Raw genomic sequence first — 14,210 nt, forward strand, 5'->3', positions numbered from 1 at the left:
GAATGGACTAGTTGGATCTCCTTGCAGTCCAAGGGACTCTCAAGAGTCTTCTCCAACACCACAGTTCAAAAGCAAGTATATACTTGGATCTTATTTATTTTAAAAAATATTTATTTGGGCTTGCTTGGGTTTTGAGCCATAAAGAATCTGCCTGCAATGCAGGAGATGTGGGTTCCATCCCTGGGTTGCAAAGATCTCCTGGAGAAGGAAATGGCAACCCACTCCAGTATTCTTGCCTGGGAAATCCCATAGACAGAGGAGCCTGGTGGGCTACAGTCCATAGGGCCAGAAAGAGTCAGGCACAGCTTAGTGACTAAACAACAAGTCTTATTAGTGGCATTAGGGGACCTTTTGTTGTGGCACATGGACTCCTTAGCTGTGGCACTTGGGCTCAGGAGCACGCGGGCTCAGTAGTTGCAGTGTGCAGGCTTAGTTCCTCTGCAGGGTATAGGAATCTTAGTTCCCTGACCAGGGATCAAACCTTCATCCTCTGCATTGCGAGATGAATTCTTTACCACTGGACCACCAGGGAAGTCCCTAGATCTTATTTTTTAAGTTTATTCATCTATTCTATGTCTTCTGATTGGAGAATTTAATCCATTTACATTTAAAGTAATTATGATAGGTAAAAATTTACAACAAACCTAGACAGTGTGTTAAAAAGCAAAGACATCACTTTGCCGACAAAGATCCATAAAATCAAGGCTATGGTCTGTCCAGGAGTCACATATGGTTGTCAAAGCTAGACCATAAAAAAGACGAGAATGCCAAAGAATTTATGCTATTGAACTGTGCTGCTGGAGAAGACTCTTGAAAGAGCAAGGAGATCAAACCAGTCAATCTTAAAGGCAATCAACCTTGAATACTCTTTGGAGGGACTACACTGAAGCTGAAGCTCCTATACTTTGATCACCTGATGTGAACAGCTGACTCATTGGAAAAGACCTTGATGCTGGGAAAGATTGAAGGCAGAAGGAGAAGAGGGTGACAGAGGATGAGATAGCTAGATGGCATCACCGATGCAATGAACTTGGGCAAACTCTGGGAGATGGTGAGGGACAGGGAAGCCTGGCAGTTCATGGGGTCTCAAAGTGTCACTGGGTGACTGAGCAAGAAGAAGAACTTACTATTGACATTTTGTGAATTGTTTTCTGACTGTTTTGTACTTTATCCTTTGCTTCCTCTCTTGCTGCCTTCCTTTGTGGTTTGGTGACTTGTAACAGGATGCTTTGACTCCTTTATCTTAATATTTTGTGTGTCTACTACCGGCTTTACATAAAATACCTTATTTTTCTTATTTTCAGCTGATAACTTAGCTTTAAAACATTAAGAAACTTTACACTTTTACTTTTCTCCCCTCACATTTAAAGTAATCAGTGATATAATTTGCATCTTTTAAAATATTGTGTATCTAATAACAAAGTGGAGTAATTATGGCTATTTTGAATATGTATGTTTTTTAACATTTAAGGGGAGTTGTGGTGGATTATGTATAACTATTACAGTATCAGAGAATCTGACTTTGGGTATTTACCATCACTAGTATTACATAGTCATGTTTCTATGATGTTAATTAGTATCCTTTCATTTTAAGTTGAAGAATGCCCTGGAGCATGTCTTATAAGGCAGATATAGTGATGATGGACTCCCTTGGCTTTTGTTTGTTTGGGAATGTGTATTTCTTCTTCATTTCTGAAGGACAAATTTGTCAGGTACTATTCTTGATTCATGGTTTTTTGGACTCCATGATTAGGTATGAAATTAAAGGACGCTTGCTCCTTGGAAGAAAAGCTATGACAAACCTAGACAGCGTATTAAAAAGCAAAGACATCACTTTGCCAACAAAAGTCTGTAGCATCAAAGTTTTGGTTTTTCCAGTAGTCATGTATGGATGTGAGAGCTGGACTCTAAAGAAGGCTGAGCACCAAAGAAGTGATGCTTTTGAATTGTGGTGCTGGAGAAGATTTTTGAGAGACCTTTGGGCTTCAAGGAGATCCAACCAATCAATTCTAAAGGAAATCAACCCTGAATATTCACTGGAAGGACTGGTGCTGAATCTGAAACTCTGATACGGTGGCCATCTGATGTGAAGAGCCGAGTCATTGGAAAAGACTCTGATGGTGGAAAAGACTGAAGGTAAAAGGAGAAGGCAGCGGCAGAGGGTGAGATGGTTGGATGGCATCACTGACTTAAGGGACAAGAATTTGGGCAAACTCCAGGAGATAGTGGAGGATAGAGGAACCCTGTATGCTGCAGTCCATGAGGTCACAATGAGTCGGACACAACCGAGCAACTGAACAATGACAACAGCAATCAGGTAAGGCTACAAGACGGACTCTGCCATAGCTCCTGGTTGGATAGAGTTTCAGGCTATGCTGCCAGCCTGATGGTGCCACTGGCTGGACTGCATAGTTAAAAGAGGCCACAGACAGGGTTATACTGCTAGCTGTTCCCTGCTGTGGGGATGATTTTTGGCCACGCTCTCTGGTTGAGGGGGCTCCAGCAGTTTTCTGGGGGTCAAAACTGCTCCACATTCAGAGTGTGGCTCTCTAGGTGCCCTCATTGGGTGGGGCCACAAATTTTGCTCCATGACTAGAGTAGACTCACTGGTTAGGCTTCCTGCATGGACGAGATCACAGGCTGTATTTGGCAACTGGACAGGGCTCTGTTGCTGGGCAGGGCTGTAGAGAGGGCTCTGTGGGCAGGTGGCATCATAGGCTTGTTTCTGGGCTACTTGGATTACCTGGCCAGACTTTCTGAATGACCAAAACTGGAAGCTGCACTCAGCAGATGGATGAGGTTACAAGTACACTTCTCCACCTGGGCCGGGTAGTAGAACCTGCTGCTTGGCACAACTCAGGACCCAAATCAAGCAGAACTGCCAAGCGAGCTCTCTGACCAGATGGGACCGCTGGCTTTAGCGCTGCAGAAGGGCAGAGCCACTAGCTAGGATCTTTATTTAGGTCCCACAGCAAATGGGAATATGATTTACCAAGACCCGAGTATTGCTTTCTATAAACCCCAATCATGTTAGGTTTATAATAGTCATCCAGTAGCCATGAACCTCTGGTGGTTCAGAGGGTATAGTGTCTGCCTGCAATGCGGGAGACCTGGGCTTGATTCCCAGGTCAGGAAGATCCCCTGGAGAAGGAAATGGCAACCCACTCCAGTTCTCTTGCCTAGAAAATTCCATGAACAGAGGAGCTTGTTCGGCTACGGTCCATGAGTCACATACGACTGAACAACTTCAACACGAGCCATGAACCATGTAGCTTTTGCAGATGTCAGAAGGAGACCAAACCAGTCAATCTTAAAGGAAATTAGTCCTGAATATTCATTGGAAGGACTGATGCTGAAGCTGAAGCTCCAATACTTTGGCCGCCTGATGTGAAGAACCGACTCTGGAAAAGACCCTGATGCAGGGAAAGACAAGGCAGGAGGAGAAAGAGGCAACAGACAATGAGATGGCTGGATGGCTCCACCAACTCAATGGACATGTGTTTCAGCAAACTCCAGGAGATAGTGAAGGAGAGGGAAGCCTGGTGTGCTGCAGTCCATGGGGTCAAAAAGTCAGACATGACTGAATGACTGCATAGCATAACCCCTACGTCGTTATATCTTTCCATGTGGCATTAACCTATGTTATTTTTTCATTCTCAGGAATGAATATTCCTTCCAACTTTCTATTTTGCCATCAGAAACTTTAGTTTCAGAACTTTCTACTTGGCCTTTCCTGAGACATCATTGTTATTTCATAGATAAAAACTATGGGTTAAGGAACCAGTTAAGCAGCTAATGTGGCTGTTCTGATCATACATTTAGGAACTTGGGTAATGACTGCACAGTGACCCCCCTGGATTGAGTGGACTCACTGTTAGATGGACATTACCTTACATCATACACTCCACTCTAACAGGGACCATGACAGTGCTTTGGGCCCCCAGGTTCCAGCACCAACTCAGATCTCATATCAACAACTGATAAGAGATCTGAGTATTTTCCTTGTCTGGCATATGGTTACTTGAATGGCCATAGATGCCTTTGGTGAAGCACTCGGGAAATCACTTTCCTGGGAGACCTGCCCTCATTTCCATGAGCAGGTCCTAGATTTGGCTCAGGTCTGGAAACTGGTCAGGGATCTTGACTTTTTGTTGGGGAACTGATCTCACCCATCTGTTCATCTATTTTTAATCTCTTTTGATGATATATACGAGAAAATATACTTGTTGGCTGACCATCTGTCTTCTTGGACACCATGTTTATGATCTATCTACATGGACACCTATGAGCCAGCACCCCTGCTGTCATCTAACCTTACTGCACATTATAATAATGACTTCATCTTGCTCTGACACTTTCTACCTTGCTGCCACCCAGCTTCTATTATTCTGGAATCCTATCAAGGCTGAGGGTGAAGCTCCAATACTTTGGCCACCTGATGTGAAGAGCCGACTCATTGGAAGAGACCCTGATGCTGGGAAAGATTGAGGGCAGGAGAAGAAGGGGATGACGGAGGGTGAGATGGTTGGTTGGCATCACCGACTCTATGGACATGAGTTTGAGCAAACTCTGGGCAATAGTGAAGGACAGGGAATCCTGGCATGTTGCAGTTCAAGGAGTCACAAAGTATCAGACATGACTGACTGACCAAACAACAAAATCCCTTCCATTGCTACCAGGGAATCCAGTTCCGTAAGACATTCCTCCATTACGCCAACCTACAGAGGACCAGAGGACAGCCTACGCTGAGCATTGCAAGGATGCTGGTGCCCCTCAGCTGTGTGCTCCTCCTCACCTCGTTGAGTTAGTGTCTCTGAGGCCTCCTGAGGAACAAAGTCACCTGGTGGAGGGCTCTCCAGTTGTAGAAAGTAGAGCTGTGCCAACCTCCTAGGCTTTTGGATCTCCCTTTTTACACAGTCTGCCCTGACATGTATCTAGTATCTCTGCTTCCACTTCATCTAGTGTGTACCATGGTTTTTACCAAGCTTTTGGGAACCAGCAGGAACATACTTGAATACCCTTGGCCCTTGCCAGGGTAATTAAACTTCTTGGCATAGGAAAGCAATTCTTTTTAGAATGAATGAATTAATTGTTTGGCTGGGTTGGATTCTTTTAAATAATTTTATTTATTTATTTATTCTTGGCTGTGCTGGGTCCTCGCTGCCGCCTGGGTTTTTCTCTAGTTGCAGTGAATAGGGGCTATTCTCTAGTGGTGGTTCATGGGCTTCTCATTGCAGTGTCTTCCCTTGTTGAGGACAGGTTTTAGGCCATGAGGACTTCAGTGGTTGCAGCATGTGGGCTCAGTAGTTGCGGCTCCTGGGCTCTAGAGCACAGGCTAAATAGCTGTGGCACGTGGGCTTAGTTGCTCTGTGATATGTGGGATCTTCCTGGATCAGGGATCAAACCTGTGTCTCTTGTGTTGGCAGGCGGACTCTTTAACACTGAACCACTAGGGAAGCCCAGGGGAGTGCTTCTGGGTTAACAATTCTTCCTTTTCCATTTTTCATATTCCCTTCTTTGTCCAGGACTCACTCCCAGACTCGGTCTCCTGGTAACTGCTGTACATGTTGGTGAGTCCTGCAGTTCCGCTGGGGTAAATCCTCTCTGCAGCTGGCAGGACAACCAGTGGGGTCCTCCTGGGAGAACTCTGCAGAGTCTTCATTCAAGCAAGATCAGGATGGGGGGAGGGTGGGGAGTCTGTCTTTCAACCAGGGGTAGGGAACTCATCTGCAGGCCCAGTAGTTTGACGCGGACTTCCTGGAGTTCAAGATTATCACATATACCTATGTAGAAAGCCTGGTTCTGATTCAGGGCTTCACTCCTTCTTTTTGAAGGCCCTGCCTTCAGCACAGGAGGCCATCCTGATTCTAGGTCTCAGTCTTCTCCAATGGCCAGCCATTCTTAAAATTGGGGCTTGTGTCAAATCTTCCCTTTTCCGCCTTCCAGCTGCAGGTAGGAGAGTCTCTTTGCTTTGATTTATAGATTGAAGCCTGTCGTTTACTCCTTTCAATACATTAGTGGCACTTAGCTGTAGCCACCAAAATCTACAGTTCTGTTTACCATTTCTCCCTATGTGAATGCCAGACAATTTCACCCATTAGTGAAACCCTCTGTATCTTGTTTAGTTTCCTACATGTGAAAATTTAGCAATAGCACTGTTAAGAGCACACCCGTGCTAAGTTGCTTCAGTCATGTTTGACTCTTTGCGACCCTATGGACTATAGTCTGCCAGACTCCTCTGTCCATGGGATTCTTCAGGCAAGAACATTGTAGTGGGTTGCCATTCTCTTCTCCAGGGGATCTTCCTGACCCAGGTATCGAACTCACGTCTTTTAAGTCTCCTGCATTGTTAGGTGGGTTCTTTACCACTAGTGCCACCTGGGAAGCCCATTAGGGCACACCAGGGACCATCAATATTCCATCTGTCACCATCCGGCCAAGCTATGATCTGACTCCATAAGCCACCCTCACAGCCTTCTTGTTTGGACCATTATCTGAAGTTGGGTTCCTCAGAAGCAGAGACTGAGACAAAGTCTTTTAAATGATATATTATAAGAGGGTTTTTTTTTTTTTTTTTCAGGAAAAGGGGGGAGGCAAGCAGGATAGTATTGTGGGAAAAGCTAAGGAAGGATGTGGTCTCAGCTGTAGACTAGTTCAACCTTGATGCACAGGAATGTGAATCGTAACACAAGGTTGGTCCACCTCGGGGCTGGAGGCAGCCCCCAGGCCAAGGGAATGTTATCTACAGGTGAAGTTGGCTCCATTTGGCTGGAGATAGTTCTCTGGGGGGGGGGGGGGGTGGTTACACGGGGGGTGTGGGGTTAAAAAAACCATCTGCCAATGCAGGAGATGCAAGAGATGCAAGCTTGATCTTCGGGTCGGAAGATCCCCTGGAGAAGAAATGGCAACCCACTCTAGCATTCTTGCCTGGGAAATCCCATGGACAAAGGAGCTTGGTGGGCTAAAGTCCATGGGGTCACAAAGAGTGGGCACAACTAAGCGACTAAACAACAGCAATAGGTTTAGATATATATCTGTCCATATCTATCTAAGTAGAGATACTTAGATATATAGATATTTATCTCAACCTATGATGCTAAAGCTGAAACTCCAGTACTTTGGCCACCTCATGCGAAGAGCTGACTCATTGGAAAAGACTCTGATGCTGGGAGGGATTGGGGGCAGGAGGAGAAGGGGACGACAGAGGATGAGATGGCTGGATGGCATCACCAACTTGGACATGAGTTTGAGTAAACTCCGGGAGTTGGTGATGGACAGGGAGGCCTGGGGTGCTGCGATTCATGGGGTCACAAAGAGTCGGACACGACTGAGCGACTGAACTGAACTGAACTGAACTGATGTATGTATGTAAGTGTGTGTGCATACACATGTATGTGTGTGTGTTTGTCAGTAGCTTGCTCAGTCATGTCTCTTTGACACTTTAATATCACAAATAATTCTTGTGAGTCAATATAAATCTAAGATCTAGTGCTACTGGGCATTTCAGTAGGTATTATCAACTAAAAAAGATGGATAACTTGAGATTTGAGAGTTAAGTTTTATTTAAGGCAAAATGATGACTGCAGCCTGGGAGACAGCACCTCAGATAGCTCTGAGAGACTGCTCCAAAGAGGCAGCAGGGGAAGGTCAATGTGTAAGGTTTTGGTGAAGGGGGAGTTCAGGACAACCAAGTGCTTACTTTACAGAAGCTTTTCTGCTAATCACGAGGAGCTGATGTCACCATGAAGGGATGTAGTGCTTTTCTAGATATGAAGGGGGTTTCCCAGGTGGCACTAGTGGTAAAGAACCTGCCTGCCCATGCAAGAGACCTGGGTTTGATCCCTGGGTCAGGAAGATCCCCTGGAGTAAGAAATGGCAACCCGCTCCAGTATTCTTGCCTGGAGACTCCCCTGGGCAGAGGAGCCTGGTGGGCTACAGTCCATGGGGTTGCAAAGAGTCAGACACGACTGAGACTCTTTGCAGGAGCACTATAAATAAGAATACTCTGGGGAGGGGTGGCATTAGCAGCCAACCCTTAATGTGGCTGGGGGATAGAATTCTGCCCCAAACAGGAATTTCCAGGACACCAATGACATCCACTCTTCAGTGAACTGTCCTCAGTTCCATGAGTCTCCTTTGGAAATGAGCAACATAGAAGAGTCTATCTAGATATATAGGTATACATATACTTATTATAGATAAGTATATATATCAATATAAATAGATAGATACAGCTAGATAGAGATATATCTATAGGAAAGGGCTTCCCTGGTGGCTCAGCGTTCTTGGCGAGAATTCACTTGCCAAGCAGGAGATGTGGGTTTGATCCCTGGGTCAGGAAGACCCCTTGGAGAAGGAAATGGAAACCCTCTCCAGTATGGTTGCCTGGAAAATCTCGTGGACAGAGGAGCCTGGTGGGCTGCAGTCCGTGGGGTCGCAGAGTCGGAGTCAACTGAAGCAGCTGAGCACAGCACAGCACATAGGCATGAAGAGATGGAAGGCTTGGGATCATGAAATCAGTTCTGAAAACCTGTCCCACCAGATTGTCCGGAGCACAGAGTGCCTCACTCCACGCTGAACTCCCTCAGAGGGTGTGACGTTCAATAGCGGCAGCAGCACAGGGTTCAGTCTCCGCAGAGGCAGAGGGAAAATGCCCTTGTTTCTGTTGTTCAGTTGCTGTCAAATGCTCTTGGCAAGGGCCAGTTAGTAGTCGACAGTATTAAAAAAAAAAAAGATATTATCAACTCAACTTGAAATTTATTTCTTCTTCAAAAGCAATATATAATTACACTATATAATTTCAATATACAAAATATAATTTCATCAATAGGATTTATCTTATTAAATATGAATTCACAAATTTCTTGCCTTATTCCATTTTTAAAAATACTGAAGGGAGCTCCAGGATGAACAGGACACAAGGTCTTCAAAACAGTGGACAATCTGGTGGGACAGGTTTTCACTCCTGACCTGCTGCAGGCCAAGGCTGGACATTTTAATCTTCTTTACTTAACTCATTTCTTAGGGCTGAACTAGATGTTGCCCGAGGCTCTCCTTCATTGCTGAAGTCTGAAGAGTCACTACAGCACGTCCCTGCAGAAAGAAATAAAAGTCCTCTACAATCTCAGTCTGTGTCCTAGGACCAATACAGCGTGGAATTCTTTAACAGGAAATTTGGAAAAGGGAAGCTTGTGTAAGAGGGTTAAGGATAATTCTCCCACCAGGCCACCCTGTGGCTCCATCTGACCTGTTGGTGAAGGTTGCTCCAGGAACCACCCCCAAGGCTGGGAGTGGCCATGACTTTGCTATGGAAGGAACTCCCTTTGGTCACAAGCTTTTACCCTTTCCTCTTGTCTGCACATATTAATGCTCCTGCTTTCACTCTGTTTCTTATCCAGAGAGACCATGGAAGCAACAATTTCAACATCAGAGCCTCCATCAGCTGGGCCCTCAATGAGCACCCCTCCAAACTGGGAACCGCTTTATCCTTTTATGTGAGTGAAGAATAAGCTTGTATTGCACTGCGACACTGAACTTCTTGAGGCCTACCTGTTACATCAACTAGCTCAGCTCATCTAATTTAAAATGAATAATATGAATTATTGAAAACACCTAGAAATGTATCATTTTATTTTCAAGGGTATAGCCAAAAAGCTAAATGAAGCTTTTGTACCCAAAGAAGGTATTTGTTACATCAAGAATTTTTAATTGTTCTTTCATCTTTTCCTATTTCTTCTCTTGCGAATCGATGTGTTTCCATTATCTGTAGGATCTAGGAAGCAAAGGAAAATAAAATCAGTAATCTGTAACTAAAAGAGTAGTAAATCTTGTGATTACTCACATTGTAGACAGGACATGGGCTATAAAGATGCAGTGATGGTCATTTCTGTTTCTCCCCATCTAAAGGAAAGTGATCACTACCAAATGGAATGAAGATCTCTTATCCATTAGCCCTGATTGCAAAATCAAAGAAGTTTCGAAAACCAAGATTTTTTTTTTCCATAGGCTTGCAGCTAACTAATTTGCCAATGAATCTGGACTTCAGCTGCCAGGAGTCCAATAAAATATCACAGTTGATGTGAATTCACACAATTTGCTACAGGAACACTAATATGGTATATTTAATCATGGGATTCTATACTGGGGTGTTTTTGTAACATATAGGGTGTACACCACACTGTCCTTCTAAAATAGTAAAACATTGTTATTTTATATCTGGTTGTAAAGATTTTGTTTTAATGTTTTATTTAATTTTTTTGGAGTCTAGTTGCTTTACAATGTTGTGTTAAAGATTTTGAATAAAGGATTGCAAATGTTTGCTAAGAGTCCAAGTTGCTGGTTTTGCATCTTCTGGTAACTTTCTCGATGTGATGTGTAAAAGATCCTTAAATGTTTATGTGCTGGAGTCTCCTCAACTGGGAAATGAGGGAACCAGTTTTCTGAACTACCTTTTATAACAGGTTGTTGTAAACATAAAAGGATATTTTATTGGAGAAAATATTTTCAAATATTATATAGACCAATGCCATGTTGGGGGGTCATCTGCCAAAAGCTATAAATGAAATTTGATGGTAATAACCAGAAGCTTTTGCTTCTGTCAATGGGGAGCATGACCAGAAACTTGAGTTTTGAATAGACGGGTAACGAATCAAGGAAAGGCAGACTCCTTCACTTTGCTCTCTGCAAACAGCAGGTGGGCAGAGGCAGAAATCACTACATGACCTAATACTTCGTGGGGGAATACATCTGAGAGCGGTAAAATGACAGTGCCATTCATCTAGAGCCATTTGGTGAATCTGAAGTTATAACGGTTTCTTTGCAATTTTCAGAATAGTCACAGGAGTAAATGCAGAGAATGGGCTCTGAAGGGTCACTGAATATTGGCTGTGGAGCGTGCTCAGAGTAAATTGCACTAGAAAACTCCTGATGTCTGGAGCCCAGGGATGGCAGTCCTTACCCTCATCAGGACCACTTCTCAGAGCTGAGCTCTGTGTTCCCCAGGGCGCCTCGTCCTCGCTGGACTCTAAAGAGTCTTCACTCGTTATCGCTGCAGAATGGAGAAAACGTCCCTTGAAGTTCTCAGTGTGTGACAAAGGGACCAATATAGGAAAAAACCTGGGAAGCTCTGAAAACCAAGGCCTAGAATGTGCCTCGATCAGACCAGCATCATCTGTCTTTCATATTCATATGATCTGTAGGCCTGCATTTTATCCCTTTACATTGCCTGCCCTTGAGAAAACTTTACTCCCAGGGGCTTCCCTGCTTTGTATTGGCCCTTTATCATCTTCTTCTTTTAAATGCTTAGCTGTGCTAGGTCCTCATTGCAGCTTGCAGAATCTTTAGGTGAGGTTTGCCAACTCTTAGCTGTGCCATGTGGGATCTAGCTCCCTGACCAGGGATTGAAGCCAGTCCCCCTGCATTGGGACCGTGGAGTCTTAGCCACTGGACCATTAGGGAAGTCCCAGCCCTTCATCTTCTTACATCCCAGTCTTTCTTTCTTCCCGGCCCATTATAGATTTGTTGTTGCTGTTTTGGTATCTATGTCTGTATTTATTTTTAGCGTTGCTTCTCTTCCAGGGCAGTCTTGGAGAGACCAAGTCTGGTCTTGAAGAAGGCAGATCTCCCACTTGGCTATTCCAGCCAGACTACTTAAACAGACTCCTCCCCCTCCACCCCACCCCCTGCACCCACCCTGCTCCTGCCGTCTAAAATTCCTTGCAATGTTTACTTGACAAGAAATTAAAATTCTATGGTTTTTGAGTCCTTGACTTCTTCAGGTTTATTTCAATAACTAGCCTAACTGATGAATACAAAAGCTAAATATGAACCATCTTAAATTAGAGCAAGTTTATATTTTACTTTGAAGGGTATAGCAAAGAATTAGAATGGGTCATTTAACACTGCTCCTTTACAACAGTGGTGAGATTTTATTTGCTCTTACCTCTTTGCCAAACCCTTTTTCTGGGTGTGGTTGTTTTTCTGAAATCCCTGGGCTCTATCTTAACCGGGGTATATTGGCTTTCCAAGTGGCTCAGTAGTAAAGTATCCGCCTGCCAAGGAGGAGACTCGGGTTCGATCCCTCGGTCAGGAAGATCCCCTGGAGGAGGAAACAGCAACCCACTCCAATATTCTTGCCTGGGAAATCCCATGGACAGAGGAACCTGCCAGGCTTCAAGCCATCAGGTCTCAAAGAGTCAGACACGACTTAGTAACTAAACAACACGGTCTCTATCGAGTAAGAGGAAGAAACAGTTATCTGTTCCCGAAAGTCTTATAATTTCTATGAAAACGTGCAAGGCAGATGGGCTTGCAATGGAAACAATTTTTTTTTTCATTAGGTTTTAGTTGTTTACAATGTTGTGATAGTTTCTGCTGTACAGGGAAGTGAATCAGCTATATGTATACACATATCCTCTTCTTGGACCTCCCTCCCCACCTCCCACTATCCCACCCCTCTAGCTTACCACGAAGCACTGAGCTGAGTTCCCCCTGCTATATACGGCAGCTTCCCACTAGCTGTCTAGTTCACATGCAGCAGGGTATCCATGTAGGTCTCCTGCAGATTCCTGCATCCCTGGTCTTGCTCTCCCCCTTCCTTACCAGCTGCCGTTCTTGGTGATGGTGTAGCGGGTTCTGGGAACTCGTCTCCGTCACTGGATTCTGCAGAGTCCTCACTGCTGATCACTGCACAGAGGAACAAACCCCCTTAGGATCTCAGGGTGGAACCCACGCAGCAGGAAACTCCAGAATGAGAGCACCGGGGAGACCTAGAAGCTAAGTTAATTCAAGGCCCGTGGTCTGTGCTTGAATGTGGGTAAGCTGCAGGTAGCTCCCAGTCCTGCATGAAAGGTAAGGACGCTCACATGCAGAGGGCGGCTCCGCCCATCCTGCCCACACTCCCCTCCCCCACCCTCCTGCTACCCCTCACCCCCACCCTAGATCTACCTCTGACCCTCTACTCCATTCTACCTCTTTCTTTCATTCTCATTTTACCTCTTCACTTTCCTCCTGGCTTTGCCCATTTTCCCTACTTACACCTCTCTTTCTGGGAACTGTATCTCTTTATGACTCGCTCTGTCTTCATTTTTTTCCTTTTCCATCTCCTCTCATGAATATCTTGGCTCTATGATCTTTCCTTTTTCTTTATCTTCTACCCTCCTACTTTCCTCTCTTACTTTGGAAATAGTCTCCTGGTCATCGGACTTCCCTGGTGGCTCAGACGGTAAAGCGTCTGTCTACAATGCGGGAGACCCGGGTTCGATCCCTGGGCTGGGAAAATCCCCTGGAGAAGGAAATGGCGATCCACTCCAGGACTATTGCCTGGAAAATCCCATGGACAGAGGAGCCTGGTAGTTTACAGCCCATGCGGTCGCAAAGATTCGGTCACCACTGAGCGGCTTCACTTCACTTCACTTCCTGGCCATCAATACTTATAACCCACCATCTTCTGATATTTTTCTGGTCCCTGGGGAACCTCTTCCGCTAAACTCACAGCAGAGTGCTGTTTCCCTGCCCTTCCTTCCTCTGCCCAAGGCCACCTGGACTGGCTGGCTGGACCCTGATGCCCCAGCCTCTTGCCTGGTTCCCGTGACCCCCAACTCCACTTTCTCTTTGTCAGCCTTACCTATTATCTCAGATACTCGGTTATAGCCAGTCCTTGCTTGGGCTTGCCGTTGAACTTCTGAGTTAAAAAATGGCTTTTCCTTCTTTATATCCACTAGATGGACAGAACAGGAATTGATTTGTAGTCCATGGTTGGATGGCTCTGCTCCTGGATCAAATTTTAATGAATGAAGAATTTTAATTTGTCTCCCCCAAAAGGAGTGAGCACTGTTCACTAGCTAAGAAGTCTTCTCCCTGTAATCCCACTGCTGGGGGTTGGGGGATCCAACCCACACTTCTCCTTCCTGCTGCTCACTCTGTCCCTTCCTGTGTGTGTGTGCACGTGTGTGTGTGTTTTAAAACCTTATTTCAACATACTTATACTTACAGAAATATACTCATATCGCTTAATAGAATGCAATTTAACTTGGCCTATACCATCTGAACCAAAAAACTTGGTACATGGTTTGCTTAAAAAAGAAAGAAAACAAATTTGCAATCTGGTTTATTTTTATCAATTACAAATGTATATAAAAGATCCTCTATCAAATTCTGCTAAAACAGTCAGTCTTACCTGCTGGTTCAGACTCTTGGGCACATTGTTCATT

At 44.8% G+C, this 14,210-nt stretch overlaps 2 long non-coding RNA genes across 2 annotated transcripts; both read right to left on the bottom strand.

Annotated features, from left to right (window-relative positions):
* Window positions 1-9,611: 9,611 nt before the first annotated feature.
* LOC120860567 lies at window positions 9,612-12,019 on the bottom strand. The gene is made up of 3 exons (XR_005720358.1): window positions 11,942-12,019; window positions 10,958-11,047; window positions 9,612-9,772 (listed from the first exon to the last, which is right to left on the bottom strand). It is a non-coding gene; the product is annotated as an uncharacterized LOC120860567 (long non-coding RNA).
* Window positions 12,020-12,065: 46 nt separating this feature from the next.
* On the bottom strand, window positions 12,066-14,210 carry LOC120860568. Its single transcript, XR_005720359.1, has 4 exons — window positions 14,177-14,210; window positions 13,625-13,771; window positions 12,601-12,684; window positions 12,066-12,097 (listed from the first exon to the last, which is right to left on the bottom strand). It is a non-coding gene; the product is annotated as an uncharacterized LOC120860568 (long non-coding RNA).

The sequence above is a fragment of the Oryx dammah genome, unplaced genomic scaffold (genome assembly GCF_014754425.2).
Source record: "Oryx dammah isolate SB20612 unplaced genomic scaffold, SCBI_Odam_1.1 HiC_scaffold_11097, whole genome shotgun sequence".
Taxonomy (NCBI): domain Eukaryota; kingdom Metazoa; phylum Chordata; class Mammalia; order Artiodactyla; family Bovidae; genus Oryx; species Oryx dammah.